This window comes from Adiantum capillus-veneris, chromosome 2 (assembly GCF_014529385.1).
Source record: "Adiantum capillus-veneris isolate H3 chromosome 2, ASM1452938v2, whole genome shotgun sequence".
NCBI lineage: Eukaryota > Viridiplantae > Streptophyta > Polypodiopsida > Polypodiales > Pteridaceae > Adiantum > Adiantum capillus-veneris.
Window position 1 is genome coordinate 160,697,045 of NC_140932.1, and position 12,808 is coordinate 160,709,852.

A 12,808-nucleotide genomic window follows, 5' to 3' on the forward strand; every position below is an offset into this window, starting at 1 on the left:
AGTGATTTTCTTGTGAACCCCATGTGATCCCAAGAATTGAGGCCATATAGCAAACCAAAATACTCAATGATTCACAGTAATGTGATCTACATGTGATTCTCAAGTAATATCCAAGAGTCCAAGAGTGATCTTGTTGTGAACCCAATGTGAACCCAAGAATTGAGGCCCAATAACAAGCCCCAGTGAACTATATTTATTGCCAAGTAATAGTAAAGAGATTCTTGAGCGAACTACATGTGAACCCATTGTGATCACGAGAAATTAGACCTAAAAGCTCACCCAAGAGATCAATGATGAAAAGTTATGTGACCCCGATGTGATCTGCTAGTGATTTAAAAGCAATATTCCAGAGATCCAAAAGTCGTCTTCCTGTGAACCCTGAGTGATCCGAATAATTGAAGCCTAAGAGCAAACCCAAGTACTGAGTGATTGACAGTCATGTGATCGCCATGTGATCTACTAGTGATTATCAAGTAATAATTGAGGCCCAAGAGCAAACCCAAGTACTGAGTCATTCACAGATATGTAATCCCCAAGTGAACTACTAGTTATTAGCAAGCAACATAAATGAGATCCCAAAGTGAACTCCTTATGATCCCTAGCAATTTGGCCCAAGAGCAAACCAAAGAGATCAATGATTCACATCAATGTGAACCACAAGTGAACTTCTGGTGATAGCCAAGAGATTCAAAAGTGAAGTAGCTGGTATATGAAAGTGAGCTAACTGTGAACTCATAGTGAACTCAAAGTGATTTCTAGGAATAAAGGCCGAGAGGACACCCAAGTTCACACAAATTCACAGTGATGTGGCCCCAAGTAATCATATGTGTAAATTGTTAGTGATCCAAATACAATATCAAGTGAACTAAAAAAGAACCAAAAGTGAAATTAAAGAGATCACAAGGAATGAAACCCGAGTAGGGACCCTTGCTATCATTGATACACAGTGTTGTGCTCCACAAGTAATCTGTTAGTGAACCTAAAGTTCTACAAAAGTGATCCTTTATGTGATTATCAAGTAAACACTCGGCTTGTAAAAGCCCAAAAGATACAAATTTAGAACATCCGAGTGTCTAAAGCATGTAAGTGACCAGAATTACACGATCACAAGCCTCCATTGAGAGGCCATAACATTAAAAAGAACCACCCCTTTCTCTTGAGCCAAATCAAAGTGTCTTTCACCGTTCTCCAAATCACCATAGATGCAAGCCATAATCCTTGCCATAATGTGGGTTGGTATATCACATATCTTTATCATTTTTCCGAGTAAATGTTGCTCGCTTCCTATGGGGGCATGCCTTGATGTTAGGGGCAACAAAGCATGGCATGTAGAGCATGTGTAACTACTTTGTGGATCCACCATGTAAGTTTTAGTGTAGCAATGTGGACACCATATGCGAGGAGCATTGTCGAACCTTACTCTATAATGGCCATGTTGATGCTTTCTCCTCAAGACTCCAGTCATTCTTGTCGGCTTGGTGGGTTGAGGTTGGACCCCTTGTGTCCCCTGAATGAGCACTTGGCGCACACCATGACCAAGAGGAGTTTGGGTGACATGTGCCTGTATTTGTTGAATGCCTCCTCTTGTTGGCATCTCAATATGCTTGGGTGAAAGAGTATTTGCAAGGATCTGCTTGCAAGCTTCAAGTTGTTGTTTGAAGGCACCATTCCGAGAAGAGCTATTCTCATCTAGGCCTCCTTTGATTTGTTGAAGAATATGTCGAACATCATTGATGCATACCAACACATCATGTTGACTGGTAGTGCCACTAGAAAGGACCTCCTCATTAGGTTGCTCTTCCACTATCTGATCATTCACAAGCATTTGATCCTCAACAATCTCTTGGATCCCTTGGCCATAACCTCTATCCAATCTTGGAAGTATGGCACACAAATGTTTAAAGTGCTTTTCTATGATTACTGGTGTGGCATAGATGTGTTTACAAAAGCTTGCAAAATCAGGACAATCACAATAGTTGCTTTGCAAGCTTACATGATACCATACTCCTGGAGTGGAACCACTTCGTATTTTAAAATTTAATGTCATCTCATTGAGGGTGCACAAAGAGGAAGGATCTTCATCATATTGTTGTAGAATTTTCTCCCCCTCCCGTAACCTTGATGTTTGATGCTTTGATGATCCATATATGTTAAACGTCCCGAGTCGGCTGCAACACACCTAGTGCTTATTAGCCACCTATGTGGTGCAAGATCTTATTAAAAAAGGGCATAGTTACCTATTTCTTGTTTTTGTTTAAAGAACTCCAATAAAGTCCCCCCCATGCAGGTTCCACTACTTGAGTCACCAACAAGGGCCTGAATCAAATCCAAGATCGACCTGTTGATTTGGGCATTCAACAAAGTATATTTTATGTATTGCCACAATCTCTAGACCAAGTTTGTTGTATCCACATTCCCATGATTAAACATGCGACCAAACTTTGGCCACTTTTTGCGCCAAGGGCAATCGTTCCCACACCAACCATTCGTCACATATCTTTGCACGCTCGTGAACCCTTGAAAAGATTGCAAAACTCAGCCTCTGTGGCGCTATGCATAAGTGCACACATGGAAGAGTAGAGATGTTCGCGCATTTGCTTTGGTACCTAAAGCAAAGTGTAAAGTTTCTTTGTCGCATGAGCCCACATATAGGAATACCAAATGTTAGAGTTCTTACATACCTTTGGAAGAAGGTTCTCCACCCAAGCTTTCTTAGCATGAAACCAATGATATGACCAAGAACTTGTTGATGAGAGCCATGGACGTCATAAATCCAACAATAAGGGTCCTCCTCCACCACCTTATGAATAGCCTCAAGCTCCACTAGTGATTTATCAATCACTATTGATGTGGGGTGCACATTACTCATTCTTGCAAAAATTGTCTTTAGGGTTATCTCAATTGCGATTCGTTCTTGGTCAGTTCCTGTGTTGTTGGTGCATAGCATGAGCCATATAGGTAAACCTACACCATTTTGATTAGGCAAAACTGTAGCATACAATGGAAGGCCAAACACGTTTGTCTTGAACGTGCTATCTATTGCCCAAGAGTTGTGTGTAGAAAATCTCATGGCCATTTCTAGCATCCATTCATCTTGAATAACAACAATAAAGGGCCTTTGATTAGGATCTTGTGCAGAGGGATTATACGGCTGGCAATAACACACCTTTCCTCGAGTTTGTAAGTTGAAAACCTCGACCCACATAGAACTCCAATCATCTTTAGAAATCTTTCCTGTGAAGACAAAAGAAACAATGTTATTATGTAAAAACAATTGCAAAAATGCTTAATTTGCAACATAATCTAAGTCACCTTGATTGCGTATTTGGTAAGACATCATTGAAATTTCCCTTTGTATCATAAAAAAGCGATAAATTGCTTGGTCAATAGCTGAAGATCGCTCATATTGCAACTTCTCTTTAGACAAAGACATTTTTGCAACATGTCTTGCTGTACCCACATCTAACAAATCTTCCATGCAGCACTCAATAACATTAGGATGCACGGGTAAATGATACAAATCCTCTCTTGATCTAGGTATATGCCCCTCATGAATAGGGTAAGTGGATATGTGTGCAATCTTTGAGGCATGTCGATATTGAACTCTCACTTGGAAAGGACAACCACATCTCTTGGACCTTCTAAGCCGCTTCACAGTCCCACTTCTACGGGCCGTTCTTCCTCTATGACATGCATAGTCAACTGTAGTTGTGCTTCCATTCTGGCTCGTAGATGAGCGAACCTTAACTAGCCTCACCTTGTGTTGAACCATAATCTCAATTAGAGCTTGCTCCACACATAAAATTTCAACACTTTGACATTCATGCTTCATGGCATTCTTAATATCTTTGGTGACACGCATTGATTTGTGGCATTCATCGCCACCATCAGTCTCTTTTTCACACCCACAACTGCCCACAAGGGCTTTCACATATGCTACATGTATCCCTTGTTGCTTGATGTCCAAACACCATGAGGCCTTCAAGTTTCTTATTGTGTCTTCATAAGTGTGGTGGGAATTATTATCTTCAGAAAAATGACATCGAATGATAATACTCTCCCATTCCTCAATGGGTGAGATTTTCAAATTTGGGGGAGTTGCCGTGCACAAACACCAAAAGCCTTCTACATTTGTCCTCAAACATAATCTTTCTTTTCATTCTTCTCCACCTTTTTAGGTCAAGCATGCCACTTGGGTCACATGCCTGCAATTCCTTTAGGCTTGGTGAATGTTCTCCTTGAAGTGCAAGCTTCATCAAATTATAACTCGATTGACAAAAGGAGTAAAAAAACCGAGACACATACTTGTACGGATCAAGCGTGGAGATTCCATGTAGACCATCTTGCTGCTCCAAGCCAAAAAAAGAGGTGTCAAGCGAATCCGTGCATGGACTACAATACACTCTTTCCTCACTATAACTACAATTCTCATCATCTTCATCACTAGTGGAGAAAGAACTCAAACCACCATTTGAAAGGGCATCATTCCATCAGAGGTTTCCACCATCTGCACTTGAGTCTCAAAATCCATAAATTCCTTATGTGCTTGAGCCAAATTTGGGATAATGGTCCAACCCCACTGAAGGTGCTTGGCACTCCAAGTTCACAAAATGTTCACTTGAAGCTCACACCCTTGTCCACAAAGGGATCACATGTAGTTCACTTGTGATTCACACAGTTGTTCACAATGGGATCACATGTGGTTCACTTAAAGAACACAATTATGGCTTTAAGTAGTTCACATGGAGTTCACTGTGGATAGTTCAGCGTGAGAGAAGGGTGGGCTGGGAAAGTGAAGGGGCTAAGTGAATGGGCATAAAAGAGACTAGGAGCATTTGAAAACAAGTGGCAGGTACCTATTCAAATTAGTAAACATCCCATGCTTTAAATGCCAATGATGAGGGAATGATGGGCCAACCAACTTGAATGGTCGGCCACTTTTTGCAGGCATGTGATCCCTTGGTGTTCACTTGGTTAAATATCACTTTGAGTTCACTTTTTAGTTCACTTTGTGTTTACTTTGGGTTCACAAAATAATGAACGGCTGAGATATTGCCCGCCTCCCAACTCCTCCCTCAACCATCGATCCCACCTCCAAAAGGTGGTGTCAAATAGTCCCGAGGAGTGGCTGCCTCTTGAGCCTTTTGTCTTTTTGTTTTTTTTTTGTCATTGACTTTTGTAGTGTATTCATTTCATTTTGTTTCTTTCAATTTCATTTCAACTCTTTTTCATTTTCATTTCATTTCAATTCAATTTCATTTTTTTCTTTACATTTTCTTTTTCTTCTCTCATCTATTTGTATATTAGTCAAAAAATTAAATAAATTCAAAAAGAAAATAAAAAAAATCACCATCAAATCAAAAAACTCATAAAAATTTAAAAACTCCTTAGAAAATTCTAGAAAAAATCAAAAGTTCACAAAAAAAAATTCACAAAAAAATAAAAAGCACACAGAAAATCTTTAAAAACCCAAAAATCTCACAAAAAAATTCATAAAAAATCCAAAATCCTCCAAAAAATCAAAATAAATCAAAAATTCAAAAAATCCAAAAAAAACTTTCAAAAAACAAAGCGTAAAAAATCATAAAAATGTCAAAAAAGTAGAAAATTTAAAATTTCACAAATAATTAGGAAAAATAAAAAGAAACTCGTAGGAAGTGCCAGAAAACGACAGAGAAAGCCAAGAAGTGCCAGAAAAACCCAAAAAAGAAAAAAAATCACATACCGAGCAAACAACACCAAAATGAGCAAATCAAAAGTTGAAAAGTAAAGCTGGAGAAGTGCACCGCAAAGCGAGCACAAATCGAGAACAGTTGCTAGGAAAAAATCAAGCAAATAAATGAAAAAAACGAGAAATCAACCAACTCACAGCCGGTTAAGGGACAATCAAATTTTCAAAATTCTGCGTGCTAGAAATTGGCTAGTGCGAGTAATTGCGCTGTAAATTAGCTTCCAAATTGGATGAACATGCACAAATCACGGTGGATTGTAGCTTAATCTATTCAAGGCCCAGTTTTTCATCGTTTCAAAAGGTTGCAATTAATTTTGAAATTGTCAAGCTAGAGTAATCAACTCTTGCGAGTTTGAAGAGCACTCAACTGCAAAAGTGCTTTGACACAAGCAGTTTTATCAAGCCGGACAGAAGAAAATTCTGCTAATTAATACCAAAATCTGCTAGTAGACAGTTTTTACAAAACCATGCGACATGGACTCAAATTGAACCGAGAGTTCAAGTACAATAGAGCATGGTAGTAGCAGTGGCAACACATGCACAACTGCAACACAACAAATTTTGCAGCTATATGGCTACAATGGGGATAAGGTTTTGTACACAGATACAGAAGGTCATAGGTATCTTATGAGCAGTAAAAGCAGCACAAGAGCCAAGATTCTATTGATCAGAGTAAAGCCAGATTCAGAGAACTCCCAAATGTTCACAGACTTCAGTGGAGCCAGGTATTGCAAACTTAAAGATGAAGTGCAGATAGAGGTTCAAAAAATCAACCCAAGTGGTTATCTAGAAATCTTCACAAGTCCGCAAAGCATCCATTTTGTGCATATGCAATCAGGGTCATTGTACATGGATTACAGTGGTTAGATCTATAGTCGAGAGCCAATAATGGAAGATCCAACAGATCAACCAATTGAAGCCAATCTAATTGGAGAACCAAGTCAAAGACGGTACAAAGGTCAAGATGGAGCATTCTATAGCTTGATGCTCAGTGTTTTAAAGAAGATGCTGACAACTTGGCAAGCATAGAAGCAGAAACTTCTCAGCAAGAGCCTGCCATGACAGAGCCAATTGAAATACCACCAGTGATGGCATATTGCTCAGATTGTGGAAGAAAAGGTGGAAATTTTTCTAAAGATTGTCCAAGAAATCTTGACAACACGGATACATCAACCGCCAAGAAAGGTACAGAGAAAATTGGAAATGCGAATCTCGATGTAAGTGCATCTAACTTGTCACTTTTAGTGCAATTGGATGATTCTGCATTACCATTATAAACACCAGTAAAATCACTGCAAATTCAAAATCAGCATAAGGATGCACAGGCACCTGAAAAGCTTAAAATTGATTCTTTGAACAACAAATTCTTGCATAAATTTAGTGAAGGTGTCGAGACATCACCAAAGGATGAAAAGGCTGTTAATTTTGCAAATAATTTTGCATCCACTGCCACAAGTGTGCAATCATTCACGAGTCTAAGGGACACATCAAACAAAATGATGTTAGCATTGTATGGTACACATCATTCATATGCACACTATGTAGACCAAAAAGGGAAAGTGTACAAAAAGGATCAACCAGTGTTTGAACGGCCCACATATCAGCTCATAGAAGTGAGTCTAGTGATAGATCAGAAAGGATGGTTCATTTCTGAGGAAAAAAACTATTATAGCCCATCCTCTCTAGAGTTCAAGGATGTTATCCAAGTGAACCCAGAAATTTTTTCAGAGCCAAACTCTCCTCCATTGGAAATCAAGCTTCAATGTTGTGACCAAACAAACATATACTTTGACCAAAGCTGTCGTAGATATAGACGGGAGTCTAGCATCTATGATGCCTTGGGTCCTAAAACCACACAAGCTCATATCATAGGAGACCCATGGGATAGAAATTATCAGGGCAAAGATAATGCTATCTATCTACAACTTAACTTGGGGAACAATTTGTCATGTTTCACGAAGATACATAGGAAACTATGTAGAAGGTTTACATATGCCAACCATCAACAATGCTACCCAAGGTGTACCTTCACAGTCCCAAAAGGTGAACCTAAATCAGATCCAAACAATTTTGAACTCTTATAATGAAGCGGCCTATAGTGATCACCCTAGGAAGGAGGGAGCTGCAAATTCATCAAGCTCAGCTTATATGCTAGGAAATGCTACACCAGTTAGAAGCCCTAGAGCTTCTAGCCAGCAGACTCCTTCAAAGCAGAAACCAATGAAAGATCATATGGTTGTGGGAAGTTTCCAATTGACCCAGAGTCCATCAAAATTTGCAGACAAATGCTTCTATGAAGATCATCAAGGACAGAAGTTTTAGCTGATCTCCACAAATCAGAGTCAAAAACCGACAAATCCCATAGTGTTCAAACAGTTACATGTGATCAAGCTCACATATGCATATCAAGATGCACATGGTAATGAATATCAGCTGGGTCATGATCTTGTACAAACCCCTATGGATGGTAAGACTGAAGGCAAAGACTATCTAAAGATGGTGCAAAGCCTCAAGCTACCAGAACAGGTGACAAAAAAGTCAAAGTCAATGGGGGCTAAAGTCCAGAAGGCTACACAAATGTCACCACCAAAATCTCCTCTGAAGAGACAGATTCTGTCAGAAAGTACAATGGATCTTTTAAGGTCAAAGGTTATTTAGATGCAGGTGGACAATGCTCAACAATTGCAAAAAAGTGCAATATTACAACCAATGGAGTCAACCTCAATTGTAGGTGATCAAAGCAAAGAAGTTGAAGATAAAGCTCAACCAAAGGACACTGCCACAACAAAATCAGTCAATTCAGACACGAATCCTAAGAAGATCAAGTGCAACATCACCAATGAAAATGAAGAAAAGTTGTCAACCCAAGCGAAGTAAATCTAGATTTTCAGTTAGACAAGAACCTCATGTCTTTTCGCACTTGGAAAAGATGTGGCCAACCACAGCTGGAAGATGCTCCTGAGTTTGTGCGCATATCAGGAAACAAACGAGCAGAATGCTGGGGAATCATCTCCACCACCATTGAAGTAAGTTCACAGATCATCATAGCTCAATTCTATGTGATCACAGCAAAAGAGACGCCAGATGACATCATATTAGGAATTCCAATAGCGCAGGAGATGCTAGAGATACAAAGTTCAAGCATGACAGAGTCTTCAGAGACAACCAAGAATGGAGACCAAGACTGGTCACTCGCGGACGACAGCACAAAGTCCTCAAGCACATTAAAAATGGAGACCGATGCCAAAGCAAATCTTATTGAAGATGATTCATCTCCATCAATCAGAACTTTAGAAGAGCTTAAATAAAATAAGGCAATAGCAAGTGCAGACCAAACAGAGCAAAGAGCAACCACAATAGCCATTGAACAGAGAATGCTACCAAATCCAGAAGTTAAGAAGAATGGGGTTGCAGGCAAAGGTAAAGCTAAAGTGGAACTTCCACCGATTAGCAAAGAAGGTGTGACATTATATGCCTTGACATCAAAGAACCCTCATGGATCAGCTTCTTGAAGCAAGTCAAGCTTTCAAAACTTCAATTCAATTGCTGACCCAATTAAAACCTCTAAGGAGACACCCAAGAAAGCAAAGATATATCAGCCAAAGTACTCAAGAAAGCAAATGAAAGTCAAGCAAGTGTTTGTTCAAAGCAGTTTAGTCAAAGTCAATGATCCAATTTGGATTAAGGACGGGAAATCAACACAGAAAGACAAACACATGGGATGGATAGCATCACAATGGAGCTTAAAGGAACATGAGTACTATGGAGGTAACAGACAGATATGGGTGCCAAAACCACAGGTTAGAGCATATGAAGTAGCTTCAAGTCCCTCTAAAGAAAGAAGGCCCACAATGTATCAACCTCGACAATATCCTAGGATACCTAAGAATCATGTATACAACAAAACAACATTGAATGATGCTGAAGTCTACCACATATCACAAAAGGATACAGAACAAATATGGATCTCAAAGAATGTTCTTCTTGGACAAGGATTCTACATAGGCTATACAAAGATTTGTCTACCAGTCAATCATAAGCCAATTGCAACTACACCAGACCTGCATGAAGATCATAGGAACTCAACAAGACCTAGAGCAAAGCAAAGTCAACAAGGGAGATACAAAGGTCATCAAGAGATTTGGATTCCTAAATCTTCCCATGCTCCTAGTCAAAAGCCAGATGTCAATAGTCAACAAAGGCCTACAACAACATCAAAGACTCCTATAAAAAGGCCTACTTGGAGAATCAAACAGATAATGGAGTCTTCACAGTCAAATAAGGACGACCCAACCAACGCAAATGCAGATTCAAAACTGATAAAATAGGTATGGCAAAAGAAACCTTCAATGCCAACTTGGTCCTTGAGTAATCCTCTTTTTGAGGATTCAAGCTTACTTTTTCTTGAAGAAATGTTTGTAGTAAGCACAAGAATGTAAAAAGTCAAGTCGCCAGGGTGCAAAAAACACTCTTTGGCATAGTCAGAGTCGAGCTGCTGAGCCATAAAATGAGCAAAGCATTAGTCCCAAAGCTTCAAGTCGTAATAAACTCTGTGCTAAGAGTCGTAGTTATTAGGCTTACACTCAAGCAGGAAAAGTTGAGCATATCTAAAGTCATGTTGATCATGCTGGATGAGATGAACATAAGAGTTGAAGTCTATTAACTTACAATTGGTGGAGTGTCGTAGAGTCCAACACTCACGCACAGTGCACAGTAAGATGAAAGCACATACCCTCGCCAATGAAACCATTCTTAAAGGGTGCCAGCTTGCAAAGCCATGTCATATGATTTTATAGCTACACCATCTTTTTGAATAACCCCTCAAAATCTTTCTTGCACAGCATATTGTTTCCCATGCATTTCTGTGTATGCATAAATAGGATGTCCCATCATCGGGCATATGCATTAGACACTCTTTTTTGCTTCCACCTATGCACCTTGAGTGGACTACAACAGGCAAACCAATGTTCCATTATGCTACCCTTTAATATTTGCTGCCTTTTTTATTCCACATCTATCAGCAAATAATCCCTTAAGTACTTTATTAATATTTTCCATGCTCATAAGTACTCCAATAATGCGCTTATTCTAAAGGCACTTTTTTTCCACTAGGTTTTTTCCCTTTGGCCATCCAGGTATAAGATCCTAATTTAGAAACTCATCATTCTACTTCCCTTGTACATACTTTTCATAAATAAACAGTAGCCTCATCATTATGCTATTACAATGAACAAATGCAACATCATCTCTCACATCAGACATATTTGGACCAATGAAGATGTTGCAGCAAAGTGAACCTCATCAGCAAATCCAACCACAAAATGAAGATGATCAGCCCATCAATAACCAATCAAAACCTTCCCTGGCCTCCACGGACACCTTTCAACAGTGCCCAAGGACGGGCTCTAAAATAGGAAGGGGGGAATGTTAACTGAGTCAACGTCAGTTACAGAAGCTGCTAAAGACCGAAGACATACGGATGCACATCAACGATGAATTCAAAGAAGCAGTAAAGATTGGAGTTACACATTTTCCACATTTTTCCAAAATGGTCACGTATTGTAAATTCCCGATTTATTTCAAGCTATTGTAATATTTTAATGTGTTATGGGCTCAATGGGAGTTCCAAGTTGTAAAGAATAGGTCACTTACTATGCCTAGGTTGCAGATTGAGTAAGTGGTGAGCCCTAAAGGCCTTGGGCGCCCGGACATTGCATATTTTTACCCTAGGTATATAAGGCATGTGTAAAAGAAATTAGGGTTCTCAAGTCATTTGTTGAGAGCACTCTTTGGTGAGAGCTCTGAAGGTGTGTGGCTATGGAGTCCTTGAGCTTCTCCTTGCTCATGAGACTTGATTAACACTAATCAATGATTCATTCTCTCTCACTATGCCTCTCTCTTACTTCTTATGATTGCCTATGATCCTTAGATTAACTAGATCTTAACTAATTAGTGGTTAATCCCTCTCTAATCTTGTGTGATTGCCCTCTTTTTCTTGTGTGTGCATGTAGGTTTGATTGGAGTGTGGTGCTTGATAGATCTATGTGTGTGTGCTTGCGATTAGTGCATGATAGGATTAGTGTTGTGTGCATCTTGCAATCATAGTGTGTGTGATTGGGTTGATTGGAGGTGGAGAGAAGTGGATATGGAGATTGCCCTTCATTGCGGCTTAGCTCCTCCATAGGCCGAGAATCTCACCTCGTAGAGTTAACCATTTGTGTTGCCACGATTAGCTCACTAACCATGTGAGTGTTTCCATTCCCTAGCCGGGTAGCTCATCCCTCCGGATTGATAATTTTGTTGGTCATTGGAGCTATTGCAACGATGGGACCCCCTACAACAAGGAAAGTATTGGAAGAGTTTTATGAATATGAGGATGAATCTAGTGATGAAGACTATTCCACAGTGTCTAACGAGGACAGTGATAGTACTACCAGCAGTGGTGAGGATGTTGATGTTGCATTTCTTTTGATGGACAAAGAAATCCAGGAGTTTGGTTTAGTTGCATTTGCAAATGAGGTTGAAGATGAAAGTGAAGGGCCTTATGAAGTGATTGAAGGGCTGATGCAAACCAAGGTTGAATTGTCAAAGAAGAAGGAATTGATGACACAAATGATCAGTGGAGACCTCGGAGCTATGGAGAAGGAGATATATTTGCACATGCTGGCTAGTTTTCCTGATTTGTTCATTACTTCATATGAAGAGATTAGAGGGTTCAAAGGAGAATAGATGCATATAGAGCTGAAAGAAGGTTCTAAGCCAGTGTGGCAAAGGCTAAGAAGGATGGGTCAAGAGCAGATGGAATCCTTGAGGGAAGAGGTGGACAAGTTATTGAAGGCAGGGTTCATAGTCCCAGTGGAGACCACAGAATGGGTGAGTCCAGTAGTAGTCAGGCCAAAGAAGGATGGAAAGTGGAGGATTTGTGTATATTTTAAACCCTTAAACGCAGCCACTAAGAGGAACCCATATCCTCTTCCATTCATCGATCAGATCTTGGATTCAGTGGGGCAGGTTATGAGAGGTACAATGTGTGTGATGGTTTTTCAGGCTATTTTCGATTGAAGATTGCTCTTTAAG

General features: G+C 39.7%; 1 pseudogene; it reads right to left on the bottom strand.

The window, feature by feature from the left end:
- Positions 1–3,899: 3,899 nt before the first annotated feature.
- Positions 3,900–12,808, bottom strand: part of LOC147463965 (uncharacterized) — a 43,325-nt pseudogene continuing 34,416 nt past the window's right edge.